Source organism: Malaya genurostris, chromosome 2, assembly GCF_030247185.1.
Source record: "Malaya genurostris strain Urasoe2022 chromosome 2, Malgen_1.1, whole genome shotgun sequence".
Classification (NCBI taxonomy): domain Eukaryota; kingdom Metazoa; phylum Arthropoda; class Insecta; order Diptera; family Culicidae; genus Malaya; species Malaya genurostris.
Window position 1 is genome coordinate 266,878,292 of NC_080571.1, and position 19,388 is coordinate 266,897,679.

The 19,388-nt window shown below is 37.4% G+C and overlaps 1 protein-coding gene across 3 annotated transcripts in view; it reads right to left on the reverse strand.

Annotated features, from left to right (window-relative positions):
* Nucleotides 1-19,388, reverse strand: part of LOC131429889 (pseudouridylate synthase RPUSD2-like) — a 610,839-nt gene that overhangs the window by 112,940 nt on the left and 478,511 nt on the right. The window lies entirely within an intron of this gene.

Sequence of the window (19,388 nt, forward strand, 5' to 3'; positions counted from 1 at the left end):
GAAAATAAAAACCGGATAGAAATGTTTGTTGCAGAAAACCGGGCTAATTTTTTATTCAGTTTTTATATTCAAGGTGAATTTGTGGGGTTCTTGAACCTGACACATTTTGTTCTCCGGTTACTCTGCAACTAAACTAGGAGAATAGAGAAACCTTATTGCATCGGAAAGTAGAAGAATGAAGGTTTATTTTAGTCTAGTAGTTCTCCATCATGGAGCACTGGAGCGTCGCTCACCGCGTTTTTATTTATAGCTTGTTTTTGAAGAATCAGTCGTACGTTAAAACAACTCGTGAGTTTAGGAAACATTTCAAAATAAAGCCGAAAATGCTGGTGCATTCGTGTAATACTTTGAAGCTGTGAGTAAAAAATCCGGCCGCGACCGGACTCTCCGTACACCATAGAATATTGAACGAGTTCAAGCCGCTCTTGTGAAGAGTAAGAAACATTTCGGTTTCGTGTTTTGGTAACGGAGTAAATGCATACAAGTGATTTGTAAAAAGCAATACTTTACGTCTGCGGCGGTTTATATTGAACCGTGAAGTGCTATTAGCAGTTCAACATAAACTGCTAATGAACTAATGAGTCGAACACGAAACGTAAAACAAATGATTTTAAACTTATTTTTCAAAATCAATACCTGACGTGAATGTGTGTTGAACAGTCGTTCGCACCGCACGCATATAGCTCTTGGCTCCTGGAAATTTTTTCTGGCTACCTAGAGTTTCATTGATTCAAGGCTTCAGTCTTTTTCAAGGCTACCTGAATCACTAACAGTCTTTTTAAAGACTAACAATTAGTCAGCCTTTCTCCAGGCTATTCAAAGAGTGATATTAGAGTGACTAAGTGATACAAAGAGTGATATTAGAGTGACTAAGAAATTAAGCAGCCTTTTTAAGGCTAGCTAGGAGTCTAATCGAAGACTAATTTAGCCTAGTTAATTTAATTTAAAATTTCATTCATTTCAAAAATGCCTGCGTCCAACCGGGAAGGCAACAAACCTAAGGCTATACGTAATTCAATACGGAATAAACCACAATCTGTTATTCAACATTTTTCTAATAACATTCACGATCTTATAGAATCTGAATGTAAAAATAAAAGACAACGGACAGATTTCCCTTCCGTTGATCCTATGCCGTCTAACAATATTTACGAGATTCTTCCTGAATCCGATTGTAGCGACATAGAAGAAAATTCTTCCAAAAATCCCAAAATGGACGCTTGTCGTTCCGGGAAGAAACAACAATCTATGCCACCAGTGACGGTGATGATTTCCGATTTCAAAGCATTCCGTACCGAGCGTTCTACTTTTCTCCCGGAAGTAAAAGTCTCATTTCAAATCAAACGAAGAGGAGAATGTCGAGTCTTGGTTGATGGATTGAAAGATTACGAACGTCTTATCCAACATTTGTCCGAAAGACTATAAATTTTATTTATATGATATAAAATCAGACGGACTCTTCAAGGCTGTCTTGAAAGGCTTATCAAATGATCAAAGTACTGATTAAATTAAAAACGAACTAAAAGAATTGCTTCGTTTTGCCCCTTCACAAGTAATGCGTAAAAAAAAGAGCGAATGATACTTCTAAACCACGCTCTGGAATTTCCCATTAACTTTACTTAATACACTTCAATCGAAGTGATGTAAACAATTTGAAAACTTTAGAAAAGTACGTTTCATTTCCCACTTAAAAATTCATTGGGAACATTATAAACAACATAATGGTATTGCAAACTTAACGCAATTTCGTCGTTGCCAAGGCTTCGGCCATGGAACCAAAAATTGTCATATGGATATACAGTGCTTGAATTGTGGTAAATCGCATTCGAAAGACGTTTGTCCATTGAATGAAACCACTGATAAATTTTCATGTTCAAATTGCGATGAAAATCATAAATCCAATTATTTGAAATGTCCTGTCAATGAAAAAACTTTAAACACTCGTTCGCTTAGACAACAAGTCCCTTAAATTTACAGAACATACCTGAAAATCAAAAAACTGTCACGCTTAATCTTCTAAGGCACTTATTTCTTCGAATTTAAACCAAAAAACAGGTACGCCTTCCAATTCGTCTTCTAAAGAAAACAATTTGTTGACAGGTAGATCGACCTCGTCATCATCTTCTTCTAATGTCAGTTACGCTAGTGTAACAGGTAGAAATCTACCACTTAATTCTTCTAATGTAAATAATCAAACCATAGTAACGCCTTGCAGTTCATCTTCTAACGAAAACAATTTATTAATAGGTAGATCGGACAAATCATCTTCTTCTAATGGCAGTTCTAATGACAGTCTACCTACCAATATTAATTAAATGGCATTCGCTTCTTTAAATGAAGTCGATTTAGGCGATATAACTGAAAATAAAATGATCTGCCTACAAGATCAATTTTTTTCAAATGATCATCCGAATGAATTCGACTTCAACACTTTTTGAAGCATTCCAAATCGGATGGCAATTTGCAAATAATATTATAATGAATTTAAAATTTCACACTGATGTTAGATAATTATTTGAATATTTTAAAATGGAATGCTCGATCTTTAAAATCGAGTGAAGATGAATTCTATAATTTTCTCGAATTTCACAAAATTCATATTGCCATTGTGACAGAAACTTTTCTTAAACCTAATGTCAAATTGAAAAGTAATCCACATTATGTGGTTCATCGATTTGACAGGTTTACTGGAATGGGTGGTGCAGTTGCCATTTTTGTCCAACGGCAATTTAAACATCGAATTTTGCCATCTTCCAATACTAAAATTATTGAAAGCTGAGGAATCGAAGTTGAAAACATTCATGGAATTTATTTCATCGCTGGAGCATATTTGCCATTCCAATGCACCGGCGAGCAATTAAATTTCTTTAAAGGCGATTTGCAAAAAATCACTTAAATGCTAAAATACTTCATAATCAACTCTCAGCTGGTTACTTCACAGTTCTTCATCCCAGTAATCCGACTTGTTTCTCTTCCGTGAAAAACCCGTCTACAATTGATCTGGTTCTAACAGATCAAAGTCACATTTGTAGTGAACCGATTACACATGCTGACTTTGACTCAGATCATCTTCCTGTAACATTCAGACTTTCCAATGAAGCTATAATTAATCCTATTAGTTCTATATTCAACTATCATAGAGCTAATTGGTTGGATTACAGATCTCACATTGAAATTCATGTGGATCATGAAACTATTTTAGAAAATTCTGCGGACATCGACACAGCAATTGATAATTTGAATCATTACATTATCGAAGCTAGAAATCTTTCAGTTCTCAAAGCTCAAACTAAATTAAATTATCTGATCATCGATGATCGATGGTTGAAGAATGTTCGTCGACGACAATATCAACGTTCTCGTGATCCTGCTATGAAAAACATAGTTGAGGATTTACAAAAAGAAATTAAACATAGATGAAAATTTCGCTAAAGAAGTTGAACAAATTAAACCATATTCTAAACCTTTCTGGAAACTTTCTAAGGTTCTTAAGAAACCTCAGAAACCAATTCCTGCTCTCAAGGAAGGAAATCAAATACTTCTTACAAATGGCGAAAAAGCTCAAAAACTTGCTCAGCAGTTCGAGAGTGTCCACAATTTTAATTTGAACGTTGTGAGTCCTATTGAAAAGAAAGTCTCACTGAAATATGATCATATTTCAACTCAAGTGTTATTACAAGATGACATTATTGAGACGAATTATGATGAAATTAGGTCAATTATTAGGGAACTTAAAAACATGAAGGCTCCTGGTCATGATGGAATCTTTAATATTCTTATTAAAAATTTTCCCGATGTTGCCTTGAGACTCCTGGTTAAAATTTTCAACAAGTGTTTTCATTAGCTTACTTCCCAAAACGATGGAAAAACGCTAAAGTAATTTCTATCCTCAAACCTGATAAAAACCCAGCAAAAACATCAAGTTATCGACCAATTAGCTTACTTTCTTCTATCAGTAAACTTTTTGAAAAAATTATCTTGTTGAGAATGATGTCTCATATAAATGAGAAATCAATTTTTTTATCAGAGCAGTTTGGATATCGTCATGAACATTCAACTACTCATCAACTTGTAAGAGCCACGAACTGAATAAAAGCAAATAAATCTTCTGGGTTATCCACTGGAGTTTCTCTTCTAGACATAGAAAAAGCATTCGACAGTGTTTGGCACAAAGGTTTAATAACAAAAATGTCTGATTTCCAGTTTCCTATTTATTTGATCAAAACGATTGAAAATTATTTAACAGATCGTACTCTTCAGGTTAGCTATCAAAATTGTAAATCTGAATTACTACCCGTACGAGCAGGTGTTCCGCAGGGTTCGAGCGTAACTCCAATCTTGTATAATATTTTCACTTCTGATCTTCCAAATCTACTCGTTGGTTGTCAGAAATCGCTATTCTGTGACGACACAAGTCTGTTAGCCACAGGTAGAAATCTAAGAGTGATCTGCAGTCGCCTACAAAGAAGTTTAAATATTTTCCGAGATTATCTGTCAAAATGGAAAATTAAACCAAATGCAGCAAAACGCAATTAATTATCTTTCCTCATAAGCCAAGAGCTTCTTTTCTTAAACCAAACAATAATCACATTCTCAATTTGAATGGCTTGGAATTGACATGGTCTGATCAAGCTAAAATACTTAGGTTTAACGTATGACAAAAAATTCACTTTCAAGGATCACATTGAAGGAATCCAGGCAAAGTGTAATAAATATATTAAAAGTTTATATCTTCTTATAAACAGAAATTCTAAGCTTTGTCTAAAAAAATAAATTTTCAGACCAGCCATGCTTTATGCAGTACCAATTTGGTCAAGTTGTTGTTCTAGCAGGAAGAAAACGCTTCAAAGGATTCAGAATAAAATTCTGAAAATGATTTTGAAGCGTCCTCCCTGGTTTAGTACAATCGAGTTACACAGACTCACAAATATAGAACCATTAGATGTAATGTCACATAATATTATAAGCAAATTCCGACAAAAATCGATGCAGTCTTCAATTGAATTCGCTCTCTGTATTAGTTAGTAAATTAGTATATAAGTGCCTTTTCCCCATTACACAATACAAGTAGGTTTAGAATTTTCCCTACACAAAAATCTCAGATTTGCGGAAGCAAATGATGTCCTCATGGTAATAACCAAATCATGTATATAACCACTTGTGGTTGAACACCCAATTTAAATCTTAATAATTTAATTTTAACTCATATTCCAATAAATGGTTATAAAAAAAGGTTTAGTAACAGAACCAATGTAATTTGATTTTCTGTAAAAATATCAGCTGTTCCCGAAGAATTGCAACATAACCAAAAATAGAGATCGTTGTTAACGGCCTTTCCCGCTCGGAATTTCTGCTCGGAGCATCACATTTCTCCATCAATCAAATCAAATATGACGCACAAAGAATACTCCAAAAGTCCATCATTTGTTAAATGTCACGGGTTAAGGAATCGCTTTTGACACAACAGATTGCGAATCTGTTTTTCCGAACAGGTGTTCCACACGCTCGAGCTCACTTCAAAAGCATCAACCAAAGTAGCTGATGTCTGGCAGGCAAATGGGATTCTATGAGTAGAATGGGGAAACGTTTCTTTAGCATACTGAAAATATAGAGCATGAGATAACAAACGAACAAAAAAAACCGTAAATCTGAACAAGCGCTGAATTTGTGTTCATGATAGTCTACTACGCCAAGGCAGATCACGGTTAAATTTATGAAGTGCTAAATACCCTGCAGCCCGTATCACATCGACCACCTCACGGAGGCGAAAAATACAGCAGTAGGTTGGACTTAGTCCGGTGGTGTGAAAGGAAATACAACGTGCAAATCGGTGTATTCGCTTGACAACGAACAAATCTGAGCAGTTGTTTTTTTGGTTTGGTTGCCAGCGTGTGAGCATTAAGCATTACCCCTTTTTTACGTTGAATGCTAAGTGCACAGAACCCACCCGATCGATCGGTATTCAACGCACAATGATTGTGTGTACTATTTTTATCATTCCCCAGAATCAGCTCGAATCTATTTCGAGTTTACCCAGCGAAACTGCCAGCATTCAACGGAGTCCCGTGGTGTATCATTGTCTCGAGAGCGCGGACTTTCGCAATCAATTGGTAGGAGTCGCAGCCAACCAACCAACCAAACTGCCAAGCTCCAACATTGTTCGACTAATGAAAAATCTGGCCGCTAGTTTATTCTGTCAGCCGTTCGTTACTAGGCACAGTCATTAGTCTTTGGTGCGGGAGCTCGCAGTGGCGTGCAAATATCTCATAATAGAATATCCACCCACCCACCGATAGGAAGCAGGGTTTTCCCAGCAAGACGCCTTGGACGCAATCACACACTCACACACACACGAACGAACAACGAAGCAACCGAAACGAAGCATGTAGTACAATGATTGTTATTTACTGGGAACAAGATGGATTTCGGCGTAAACTAATGGGTAAACAGAGAATAAATTCGTTCGCTTTAAGAACCAGTCAGAGAGAGAGAGAGAGAGAGAGAGAAAACGCCAGAACTAATTCCACATTTCCGAGATCAACCGGATTGGATAAACTCGTAACGATCCGTTATGTATTTAGGGTCTGTGTGACGTGTTGTGATTTTACTTGTTCCAGAAAAAAAGTGAAAAAAAAACAACTGTCAAAAGAAATTTTCATTTCCGACCCATATCGGAAGTGAAGATCTTCGACTGTCGTTTACAACCTTAACACGTGCTGTTCGGAGTTTTCCCTGCGCGTAATTGGCGGTGACGACCGGACCTCCCATTATTGGTTGTTGGTGTTGGGAGTGAAAAGAGCAAAATACAACCGATGGTGGATTGTTCGGGGTAAATAAATTACGACCCAAACGTGTCTGGATGAAGTTTATTATGCTGCATTACCGCGTGACGCGGAGCCCGGCCAGTCGAGTGGAATCTCGGTTTGCCCTTGGGACGTGCGGCAGGGCCTAATTTTATGGTTGGAGTAGTTCTGTTTTTATTTTATGACCGTCAAAGGTGTTTGGAAGCGCGTTATTTGTGGATTGAACATTGACGGACGACGGCGGGGTGGGCGAAGCCATAGCTGAATACAAACTTGCTCCAAGCGAGTTCGGGACCCGGGTGTCACCCGTCAGAGTAAAGGTTTTCCTTTTGATGGGTGGATTGAGATAATTCGTGTTTTGAGTTGGGAATACATAATAGCGAATGGCCAAGCGTCATGGAAGTTGTTTGTAGTCATTTTTAATTAGGATAATCAAACACTTTCGAAGGTTTTTACTATTTTAGAAGCCCATCAAAAACATCCAAGAAACACGATTATCTACTTCTTTCAGTGATCTGAGCACAGTTGAATACCGGATAAATAATTAATATTACGATTCATTTCCCATGAGGAATAAGAGAATGGTTGGGTTCATGTTATCTCCTTTATCTTTCGGCTTTACATCATACCATCATTTAATTAGCTTCTTTTGCATAAATGTTCCGTATGAATGGGAAACAGATTGCATCAAATCCTTCTCCATTATACTACCTTAATCAAAAAGTTCCCGGAATCACCACCGTGTAGCGCTCTCAGTCACCCGATTAGATTTTTTTTAGGTTGCCACATCTGTCATTCATATTCTATCAAATTTTCAGCTTGATACCGTTTCGGAAGTGGCCATCGGTTTTAGCCGAAAAAGAAGACGATGCTCAAAATTTTCATTGATTTCAAGGGGTTTATGTATCATGAATTCCTTCCACAAGGCCAGACTGTCAACAAGAAGTATTATTTGGGCGTTATGAGACGTTTGCGTGAAGCAATTCGCCGAAAAAGACCAGATTTGTGGGCAAACAACTCGTGAATCTTGTACCACGATAACGCGCCGTGAACATTTGACTAAAAACGAAACGAATACCATTCAGCATCCACCGGATTCACCTGATTTGGCTCCCTACGACTTTCTCCTATTCGGTCGACTCAAGAAACCGCTCCGAGGAATGCGTTTCAGCACCCGAGATAAGATTATGGAAATATCGCTCCGATGGCCATACCGAAAACTGAATATAAAAAATGTTTCGAGGATAGGATCAAACACTGACATAAGTGTGTTGCAGTCGATGGGGAGTACTTTGGAGAGGAAAATATCGATTTCGATGAATATTCTTTTTTTTTAATTTTCTGAATAAATTCCGGGAACTTTTTGATCAAAGAAGTATGAAGTATTGTAATGTTGATTCATAGATCCCTAGCGCTATATACCAATCGACTCAGCTCGACGTGATCGAAAAATGTCTGTGTATGCACCTTTCAAAGAATTTTTTGACGTAGGACTACGTGGGTACATTTTCAAAATTTCACAACACGAAAGTGTAACGAAATTACTCCAGATTTGTTCTATTAATAACTTTTCCCCTGTTTGAGTATTTTCTCTAATTCTTTCACGAAACAAATGGAAAAAGATGTAAGATTGTTATTCATCCCACGTTTATTACGAAAAGATTGTTTAAATAGTGAAAACATAGGTCCAAACACGAAACATCCAAATCAACCGAATCTATAAATAGATAATGTTGCACGTTTGCTAGCTTCAGTCTATGATAATCCTTGAACGGAGACACATCGAGTGCGCAGGCTGCCATCTACGCCAAGACAGTGGAACTACAGCCGGCATTATTCAACTGATGCTTCAGTCAACGGCAAATATGAGGTTCCGTCCATCCAGCCTAAACGCAGAAAAAAACAACGACTAGTTCCTCTGTGCGCATATCTGCTGTTGGACATTCGCAGTGTGAGTTTCGCTTCAAACAAAAGTGATTGCTTCATCCAGGGGCTGGGGTCCACTAGGAGATTGATAGTACCTATTAGCTCTCTCCGGACTGTACCAGCCTAGATGCCGTGTGGAATCCGGCGGAAAAAAATGAACCAAGAATAGATCCACTGGGTTCCTGCTTCCATGTCGTAAAAGGCGATAATTGCAGGAGTTTCTTTTTCCTTTCAGTTATAAGATATTTTCAATGTTTTACTTCTGATTACTCTATTTTTCTAAATCATCTCTTTATTCAACCTATCAATTTCCGTCTAGCTTCGGAGAAAAGTTTTATTAGGAATGATTTCTTCTTCCATGTTATTGATTGTCTTTCAGGATTATAAAATGAATGATAAAAATCAACCATTGCGCAAATCCGTTTATATTACAAAGTTAATAACAGAGATAACATATATCGGTATATTGAATACATAGTAAAAAACACTTGATATTAATATTGCAAACAGTAAATTAATATTTTTCTCGGTAGCCGGCTGCCCAGATCAACTAATATAACCAATTATTAATTTCAATAAAAAATTCAAATAATAAAAATAATAAAGAATCGGAAATAATAAAGAATCAAGACGCGTGTGAAATCTGTTGACCTTTGTTTGGTGATTTAAAATGATTTTATGATATCTGTTTAGAATATTTCAATGCAATGAATCAACTTTTTTGTCTAAATCCTATTCGCTCGTTTATTTTCTATCACGTAGTTTCATTTATAAAAACGTGCTTAATCCACCTAGCAGTGAGATGATACCTTTTTTTTATCAATCGGAATGAGTTTTTTTTTGCATGACTAAAAAAAACGCGAAAGGTAGATGCATAAACGAGTGACTGCATACTCGACAGCCGGCTGTCCGGAGTTTTGTCAATTTCGGAGATTGACTGTTTCGTGCATTATATTGCCAGCACAAAGTAACACATAAAACTTTACTTTAAAACATTCTTGGTAGCCGGCTACCCAGAGCAATAAACACATGATAACATTATTAAAACATTTACTAACAAAGTATCCTCTCCTGTGATGCATGTGGGAATGCAGAGGATTCCTCGGTTCTTAGTAGCAACATGCATCGAACTAACAATCCTTTCCCTCCCAAGTAGATCTGCATTCGGACGTGGCCGGCGTCGGTATTGATCAGCATGCATGGTTCAATACAGTTTGCACAGTGTGAAACAATGTGTTATTCCCAAACATCTTACTTCAAAAAATCATTTTGCAATCTCAATTGGTCCAGATCAATAACGGAGTAGCAACACACGGGCGGTCTCTAATGCTAATGCTAATGCTAATGCTAAAACAAAAGTGATTGCTTCATCCAGCTTCTGGTCGTTTGCATTGGAGGAAAAGAAAACGAAAAGTGGGCAACGATGGGGAACATTATAGAAAATCAGCCGATTTAATGGCTTCAAATGTTGTCTTAAGAACTTTTAAGGTTACTTTCCTTGAAAATCGAAGGTTATATCATTCAAAAATGAAAAAATGATAATCCGAAACGAAGTAGTCAATCTTAAAATTCTATACGTTTGTATTTTTGCAGCCGTTAGAACCGCTCTTTTGAACTTTTGATCTATTATGTTCATTGTTCGCTTCGTTCGCAGTGCGGCTTTCGCTATAAACAAGTGCCTAAAGTTCATCAAAGTATGAACATAACGGAGATAATACTTATACAAATCGACAGTTCTAAGGGCCATAAATGATAGTGTTATGATCCGCAATTACGGTCAAATCATTTAGTTCCAAACCATTTTCGGTGTCTCTACATAGAATCAAGCAGAGTTAATTGGATTTCCTCATATACATTAATTTGATTTTATAAAATCGATTTTCAATCAAAATAAGTGTCGTCACTGATCCATACGACGTCCAACTACACTTCGACTCGGTGCGGAACGTTAGTGTTGTAGGGAAGGGCACACAAGTATGTGGCAGATTTACTTCGTGCGCCGTTCGTCGAACGAGAGTCAACCGATTGGTAACCTTCGTTTCGTTTCAGAATCTAAAGCATTTTACAAAAATCTAATGAAATTTTACTTGAAATGGATAATTAATTAGTAGAATAGTGTAAAATAAATGTTAATTTTTCAAGTGATCTGCTCCTTGTCGACAGAAGTCCTACGTCAATCTCGTGGTTATATCTCTAACACCTACTCTAACATACTACAAATTTTTATCCCTCAATTTTTCCGGAGTTGACTGAATCGATTTCAACAATCCTAGTCTCGTATGAAAGCTACTATTAAACAATTGATCAAGTTCAAAGATCAAATGGCTGTCATTTCTGGGTCCGGAGATATAATGGTATAAGTGACGTAACCGACAATACGCGTTGTTTTTTAGTGCTCAATTTTCTCAGAGATAACTGAACCGATTTCAAAAAAACCTAGGCTCGTTTGAAAGCTACTACAGAACCATTGATCCAGTTCGAAAATCAAATGACTGAATTAAGAAGGTTGTGTTGTGTCATGTTAAAACTTATGCATATCTTTACAGACACGGCTAGAGTCGCTATTTCAGGCGTTGCTTTGATTCTCTTATCATTTACCTATCTGAGCGAATTGTAAACAATGTCTGCGATAATCTTTTCTGTAACTAACTGGGAAGTTCGCACTAAAACAAAATTGTTGTTTGCAGTGGCAAGAAGCTTAAGACTTAACGGTGATTATGCAGATAAGTGAAATATATTTAACTGAAACAAAATGTGCTAATAAAATAAAAACTAGTTTCGTTTAGTTCACAAGGGCCGAATCAAGTAGTAATCATTTTTTAGGTGAAGCAAATTTTGTACTTAGGGCATATAACCATTTTTATACTATGGTGACTTTACGTCAAAGCAATACGTTTCGTGACTCGTCGTTCGACATGTCAGTTAAGACATTGAACAACGGTGCAAACCTGAAATAAAATACCTGATTGTGTGCGAGACACGACCGATTACGAGGACACTAAAAATGCATTTGTTAAACTCATTCATCGATAGATCTAAAATTGGAAAAAAAATTCTTTTAACTCACCTAGTGGTGTAATGGTATCTTTCTCATATTATTCATTATCTCCTATATGTTACAGCAAAAAGGATCAAAATAATATAAATTCAAAACATTTAGATCCGAATGTTGAAGACTTCTTTTGCATAATACTACTACATTTAAATCCCATATTTGAATTGAAGTAAATCGATTCAACAATATTTGAGCAAATGAAGTGGAAAGCGAAAGTGAATAGCGAAATTCGGATCATTAAGGCCAGGCTCCTTCAAACAATTTAAAAAACGGAAAAATTTTTCCAAGAATTGCTAGAAAATACTCTTAAAAATGATATAGAATTAGTCCCGAAGGCATACAGGACCGAGAAGTTAGAAAAACGACCAAAAAGGGAGCACGGTGCGCGTCCAGGCACGATTAGTCACGAATAATAGCTTATTGTCGACACCATGCCTTTTATTCAACTGGGTGTCACTCGTATTTCAAAATTATTGCACGTATCAACATGAACCAAACGGCATTTTACTCGTCAGATGTCTCTCTATGGTCCGAACTACAACAAAAACTATTCAACTGTTTTTTTTAGAGCCGCTAAAATGAAAAAATAAGAAGGACAGTAAATTTTTATTAAGATGAATGTATGTACTTTTATCTGTAATAAGTCTAATTTTAGAATATTGTTTAAACAATGAGTGGATTTTTTTTATAAAAAAACACGATTTTTAGAGGAATTTGGCCTTAAGCTATCATATAATATGAAACACATTTAAGCTCAATTAAAAACAATTTCTAAAGTTTTTTCTAAACTTTCGATTTAAAAGGCAGTTTGAAATAAATGAAGTGTCAAGGGTAACCAAAATCAGTTCGTAAGAGCATAAACTAAAATGACCTACAAACAGTTTCGAGCACAACTTATTTTTCGATTTTTTATGATGGTTTGAAATTTTGTAAACTTATCACCAAGTATTGTTGGAATCTGAAACCGGATTTGAATATTTTTATGGGACTATCAGACTGGTTAATTAGGGTTTTATCAGGATATTCTTATGATATCTGAAGACCTCTAAGTTGAATATAAGATGGTAAAAATTGGTTGAGTCATCTTCAAAAAAGCTACTGATAATATTTTCATTTTGTTTGCATATCACTCTGTAATTCCGAAACCGGAAGTTGAATCCAAATGAAATTCAAGAAGTTTGTATAGGACTATAAGACCATTGATTTATATCCAAGTTTTTGAAAATCGGTTCAGCCATCTCCGAGAAAATTGAGTGGCAATATTTGTCACACAGATATTTGCTCATTCCGTCAAGCTGAATCGATTGGTATATGACATTTGACCTTCCGGAACTCGGCAGAAAAGTTGGTACTGACAGTGATTACTTAGCCTTTCTATATGAGAAAGGCAAAAAGGCAATAACTTTTAGGATACTATCTAGGATTATAAAGCTAATGGTAGGATTTAATACGACATTCGTTTGAAATCGTGCTTGTCAAACCAGTCCCAAAAATGATTGAAATAATATGATTTGGAAGAGAATGAATAGCCCGGGGACAGCCATTTTAGATTTCAGGGAGTTAGAGCCTTCAATTATTAATATATCACTGTCAAGCGCGCTTAATAAGTACATAATAATATTCATAGCGCAAACTTTTTTGTAAACTGTCCTCTTTCGTTAATTATCATATAATTTTTCAATTTCAAATTAAACAATAATATTTCTCACCAGTTTTACCTTTCTTTATATATATAAAAAAACGTGCCTAATCCACCTATCAGTGAGATGATACCTTTTTTTATAAATCCGCATGTGTTTTTTTCATGAATATTCTTCGGTTTTCATGACATTATTTTAATCACCGTTGTTTTAAGCTGCAATTTGACATTTTAATCACTCATTACTCTATCTAAAAAGGTTACAATCGATTAAACTTTTCATGATATGTCGAAGTGAGTTCCACTTTAGAATTTACGGTAATTTAAGGTACTTCCAGAGCCGGTATTCAGGAACCAGCATGAACCGAACCGATTCGTATGGCCATATGACGAATAAATTACAGTTTTGAGTACAACTTTGAAGCTTAATTGGATAAAATTCATTAATTTTTGTATGTATGTATAAAACTAATTAATTTTGTATATAAGTTTAATTCAATTTGAATTTTTGTTTCTGAAATTTGATTAGGCTTTTTTGAGAAAACGATTGATCTTTGAGAAACGATTTTATACTGGAACCGGAATTCTAAAATTGGTATGGCCGAAGTCAGATAAATTCACCTGAATAGCTGTATAGTTTACATTTGTTTCAAAATATTTGAAAATCAGTGAAGACATCTTTGAGAAATCATAGCACGAATTAAATTTTTAGGTGCCTTCTAAATCGACAACTGAATACCTCTAAAACTGAACAAAGTTAATTTTTTTATCGACTATCCAAATCTGCTAACCCGATAAACCTGATTAATTTATGTGGAATAGACATTTTTATACTAATCACCCTGTATCCCCGAAACCGGAAGTTGGATCTGACTGAAGAGCAAGATGTTTTAAAGAATCTTGAAACTTTTCATTTGCATCTTAGATGATTCTTAGATTTCATTTGAATCTTAGATCGGTTCAACCATCTACGAGAAGAATCAGTTACACAATTTTGATTTCGTTTCATATATCATCCTGTAGTTCCGGAACCAGAGGTCGGAACCAAACATAATTCAGGAACTTTGTTTGGGAGCATACGAATTTTCGTATGAATCTGAATTTGTAGAAAAGCAATTTTCAGAGAAAATTGAGTGAAATTATTTGTCACACACGCATTTGCTGATCTCGACGAACTGATTCGAATGGTATATGGATGTTATGTTCTTCCAGCATTTATTGCTGTAAGTAGTTTAAAACAATATAATTAAAAAAAAATCTGCCATCATCTGGTTTATATATGTCATATTCGAACGATTATGTTGCCAAAAACGAGCCGTGCTAAAATCGGTCCGAGGCAAATTGTCATGAAAAAGGATGCTGTACACAGTCTTTTTGGTACTTAGAAACAATTGTATGTAACAGAATAAAAAATCGTGTTTTCCGTTGCTCCCAAGCAATGCTTTGTCATACAGCGCTCGAAACTCCTACTGCTGGAATAGGAGGAAAAGTCGTTTACACAAAAATTTCGATATCTCCGTTAAAAATGAACGGATTTTAACAATCTATGGCTTGTTGAATAGGTATTATCGTGCGAAATCTAAGTCTGAAAACATATTCTGTTTTCAAGGTCAATTGTGACAGATACTGTAAAAAAACTGAAAATTTTGACATAAAACTTCGAATAACTCAAAAAGTAAACATCCGATCTCAAAACCATTCAATAGCGTTCTGGGTGACGGGGAGACCTTTCATTTGCGACTAGTTTGATCAAAATCGGTCCAGCCATCTCTGAGATCTCGACCTCTTAGTTGACAACACACATACAGACACACACACAGACATTTGCTCAGTTCTCGAGCTGAATCGATTGGTATATGTCATTCGGCCCTCCGGGCCTCGGAAAAATTTTCGAAAGTTTGAGCGAATTCTATACCTATTTTTTATATGTATAAAAAAAGGTAAAAAGGTATAGAATTCGCTTAAACTTTAGAAAAATTTTCCGAGGCCCGGAGGGCCGAATGTTATATACCAATCGAGTTCAGAAAACTCTCGAAAGTTGGCAAACTTCATGGAGCAATGACGAACTGGGACGATGGCTACACTCCATTATCCCTAAGGTATCGACGAAACCTTGGTTCAGGGGGATGAACGTGAGTCGCGATTTCATTCGTGTTATGTCGCGGCTCATGTCAAATCACTACACCTTCAACGCACATCTCCGGCGTATTGGGCTCGCGGAGAGCGGTCTCTGCACCTGTGGCGACGGTTATCAGGACATCGAGCATGTCGTGTGGTCGTGCGTAGAGTATCGTGACGTCAGGTCGCAGCTACTGGAATCCCTTAGGGCCCGAGGTAGACCGCCTGAGGTTCCGGTTCGGGATGTGTTGGCGAGTCGGGATAGTTTATATATGCTTCTAATATACCAGTACCTTAAACACATTAATATACAAGTGTAACTCGTAATATCCTCTCTCTTGTCGAGGCTAAGAATAATCTTCACCTATAGGTTCGAGACTAACATTCGCCCGATTCTCCCAATCCCTAGTCTGTCCACCATCTCTGTCGAAAATAACAAGATCTTTTTGCTGTCACTAATTTTTTCGTTCCCTTTTCCTCCGTTTCTCCACCATCTCGATGTCAACTAATTAGATCTTTGTCGTATTCAGTCATTCGTTCCCATACTCCCTTTTTTCACTCCGTTTTCCACAAAATTACTTCTCCATGTTTCTTTCAATCTCTTAGGTAACATCACCATCATCGTCCACGGAAAACTGCTCCAATCGATGACCGATGCGGACCACCCGACGGGTATCCGTGGCCTGGGGGTGTTTCTCGCGGACCCACGTAGAATCGTCATCTGGAAGACACTCGTATTACATTCAATCCATCGACCATTGCCGATCGCCAAATGCAACTGCAACTGAATCTGCCAGAATCGACCATTGCGACCGGAATACGTCACTACCCTAATGATAATACCCTAGTTTTAAGTTAGTCGTTAATCAAGATAAGAAAATACTCTTGGCATCTTAGAGCATTAGCAGTGTGCCTTTAAATATATTATTAATGAATAAAAAAAAAAATATACCAATCGATTCAGCTCGACGAACTGAACAAATGTCCGTGTGTGTGTGTGTGTGTATGTGTGTGTGTCTGTATGTGTGTTGTCAACTAAGAGGTCGAGATCTCAGAGATGGCTGGACCAATTTTGATCAAACTAGTCGCAAATGAAAGGTCTCCCCGTCACCCAGAACGCTATTGAATGGTTTTGAGATCGAACGTTTACTTTTTGAGTTATACGAAGTTTCATGTCAAAATTTTTAGTTTTTTGACAGTATCTGTCACACTTGACCTTGAAAACAGAATATGTTTCTATACTTAGATTCCACAAGGTAATAGCTATCTAACAAGCCATAGATTATTAAAATCCATCCATTTTCAACGGAGATATCGACATTTTTGTATAAGCGACTTTTGCCCCTATTCCAGCAGTAGGAGTTTTGAGCGCTATATGATAAAGCAATGCTTGGGAGCAACGTGAGACGCGATTTTTTATACTGTTACATACAATTGTTCCTAAGTACCAAAAAGACTGTGTACTGCATCTTTTTTATGACATTTTGCCTCGGACCGATTTTGGCACGGTTCATTTTTGGCAACATAATCGTTCGAATATATCATTTGTAAACCAGATGATATCAGCATTTTCGAGTTGAAAGTAATTCCATAATTATATTGATTCAAACTACTTACAGCAATAAATGCTGGAAGAACATAACTTCCATATTCCATACGACTCAGTTCGTCGAGATTAGCAAATGCGTGTGTGACAAATATCTCTCAATTTTCTCTGAGATGGCTAAACCGTTTTCTACAAACTCAGATTCATATGAAAAGTTGTATAGAAGATTTCCATCCCAAAAAAGCTTCAAAGTGGGATTCAAAACTATTGCAGTTCATTCGTCATATTAATTTATGGCTATACGAATCCGTTTAGGTTATGCTGGTTCCTGAATACCGGCTCTTGAAGTACCGTGAATAACCGTAAACTCACATTCGTAACCGAATGTTCGAAGTGAGCACACGCGTTTTTTAACAATCGACATCGGTAAGACGAAGGTGCCTATCACAGCAGAGGATGTAGTATAGGCATTAAATAAAAGTGATAAAAAGTAGCATCCCCGCAAGTGAGTTCTGTCTGTGCACCGGTTTTGTATCGGTATCGACAGTAGACGCTATTGTGCTATCCTCGGGCAGCAGTTATTTCTATTGTTTGCTACCCGCATCACAGCAGCCAAATCCTGAGTCAAGGTCACGCTGAAGCACAACGAAGGAGTGAAGAAGCAACTCACCTAACAGCTTACCGTGACATACTGTTAAGTATTTTCTCAAACTTTTTCTTTCAACTTTTACTATTCATATATTTTCTTTTCATTTTATTTCTTTCTTTTTCATTTCAAGTGCGGGAGACTTCTTTACTCCCGCACTTTAAATATGAATATTGATGACAGTGGGGGTGTCTCGGAGGAGGGCGAAGCTGAACGAATGAACGAAGAACATTTAGAGGCTGAGTTTGCTTCCGAGATGCCATCTACCCCTCCTATACCATCTCCCCCTCCGATACCATCTCCCCCTCCGATACCATCTCCCTCTCCGATGCCATTTCCCTCTCCGATGCCTCCATCTCCCTTTAAGATATTGCCTGCTCGCCAAAAAGTTTACCAAGACGATGGCTCGGGGGGTCCGTGGGTGGTATACTTCCGGCCCAAATTAAAGTCTCTCAGAGTTTTAAATATTGCTCGGGACCTGGAAAAACATTACTCGGCAATAAAAACAATAGATAAGGTTTCGCCAAACAAGTTACGCGTTGTTGTGTCCGACCTGAAGCAAGCAAACGGGATTGCTACCAACGAGTTGTTCACGAAGGAGTACCGCGTGTACGTCCCGTCTCATGTGGTGGAGATCGACGGTGTGGTCCGTGACGAAAGTCTGACAATCGAAGATCTGATGAAGGACGGGGTAGGCCGTTTCAAAAACCCCGACCTTCAACCAGTGAAAATTTTGGAGTGCAAGCAATTGCACTCCAAATCGATAGATGGTAAATTTTACCAATCGGACTCATTTCGCGTGACTTTTGCCGGATCTGCACTTCCAAATTATTTGGTAGTGAGTGGAGTTCGTCTACCTGTTCGGCTGTATGTACCGCGGGTAATGCATTGTACAAGCTGCAAACAGCTAGGTCATACGGCAACCTATTGTTGCAACAAACTGCGATGCGGCAAATGCGGAGAGGCCCATGAGGACGATCTCTGCAGAAGAGCAGTGGAAAAGTGTTGCTACTGCGGGGAGAATCCTCATGATCTTTCGGTGTGCCCTACGTACATACAGCGTGCGGAGAAATTGAAGCGATCCGTGAAAGAACGTTCCAAACGTTCTTATGCGGAAATCTTAAAAAGAACCACTCCATCGACCCCTGAGAACCCGTTTGCAATCTTGCCAGTTGAAGAGGATACCTCTGACGACCCAGGCGAAGGACCTTCCTACACACAGGTTGAAGGAAGCAGGAAAAGACAAAATCTGGCTTCTCCCAAGCTTCCTCGTAAAGGCCTCAGACTGTCCTCTTCGTCACAAAAGAACCAAACGGAAACAAAAAGTGCTGACTCAAAACCGAAGCAAACACCTCCTGGGTTAAAAAAACTTAGGGATGATAAGGAGTACCCAGCACTTCCTGGGGCATCAAAAACCCCGAATGACCCCAAAGCACAACCAGAAAATCCAACAAACGCTGGATTATTGAAATTTTCTGATATCGTGGACTGGATATTAACAGCCTTCAATATTACTGATCCTCTGAAAAGCTTCCTAACTGCTCTACTGCCAACAGTAAGGACAATTTTTAAAACAGTTGACTGAACAATGGCCCCTCCTTGCAGCGATCGTATCTTTTGATGGATAATTTACCACTGAGAATCGAAGATATGAT